The sequence below is a fragment of the Panthera onca genome, chromosome D3 (genome assembly GCF_046562875.1).
Source record: "Panthera onca isolate mPanOnc1 chromosome D3, mPanOnc1 haplotype 2, whole genome shotgun sequence".
NCBI lineage: Eukaryota > Metazoa > Chordata > Mammalia > Carnivora > Felidae > Panthera > Panthera onca.
Window position 1 is genome coordinate 88,173,198 of NC_138350.1, and position 1,064 is coordinate 88,174,261.

Below are 1,064 nucleotides of genomic sequence, written 5' to 3' on the forward strand. Positions count from 1 at the left end.
GGTTGAAACTCCATGGCAAAGATAATTAAAAAACGCTTGATCTCAATGACTCGTCTTTCACTCCACGGATTATACAGAGGCTCTAAATTGCACAGCTGGCCTGGAAGAGAGGACCTCCCTTCCAAGTGTGTGAAGTCAATGAGACAGGCCCGGCGTCATTATCTTCTGTCACTTTGCTGTGGCTGCGAAAGGGCTATTACACGTGAAAATACTTTGAAAATGAGGAATGTCATCAATACGTTTGTTGTGTTTTTATTCCTTAAGTGGGTCGTGCCCGTGGCACGGTGTTACGAAAAGAAAGAGGAGGTTATCAGTAAAATAAGTGAATCAAGTAGGGAAGGAAAGATTTGTTGGAAAGGCTGGGTTTTTATCTGGGATTGATAAAAGGATGCTGTTAATACTGAAAGAAAATCTCATTATCACAGCACAAGTCTGCATGTGGTTCATTTACTACAGTAAGATGTCACTTGTCATTTACACTGATGTGTCGTGCCAATGACGTGTTCAGGTGTGAAGGTGCTGTGATATTGAAGGGATGAGTCTAAAAAACAGCTTTGTACAGTTGAGGGGAAAAAAAGGCCATGGAGATGCCAGGGATCGAACCTGGGGCCTTATACATGCAAAGCACACGCTCTACCGCTGAGCTACATCCCCAGCTCTGAGGAGGACCTGACAGGGAGATGAATTGGTACAGTTGTTGCTTTTAGAAAGCTGGACAGTTGATCTCTATCTAGGGGATTCAATAGCACCGGATTCCTATAGTCTGAGGTTCCAGTCACAGAACATTCTTCAGCATTCCTCATGGAACGTTTTGCACCATTAACGTAGAATAGTCCTGCTGCTTTGTAACTCAGCATCGCGCTAGCTTCCCAAGCCTTGTTTATAGACATGAGGAAGCACCAGTTCCCTTCAAAATTCACCTTATTTCCATGGTCTCCTACTCATCGATCCAAGAAAATATTTTAATTCTATTCCACCACGTCCCTGGTCCTTCTATAGGGGAAGGGAAAATAACTTTCTCCTCTCCTCCTCTGGGTTCTGTACCTGAGGACTTGGAAATTAGA

At 43.7% G+C, this 1,064-nt stretch overlaps 1 non-coding gene across 1 annotated transcript; it reads right to left on the bottom strand.

Moving 5' to 3' along the window:
• Nucleotides 1-582: 582 nt before the first annotated feature.
• Nucleotides 583-654, bottom strand: TRNAA-UGC (transfer RNA alanine (anticodon UGC)). Its single transcript has one exon. It is a non-coding gene; the product is annotated as a tRNA-Ala (tRNA).
• Nucleotides 655-1,064: the final 410 nt, after the last annotated feature.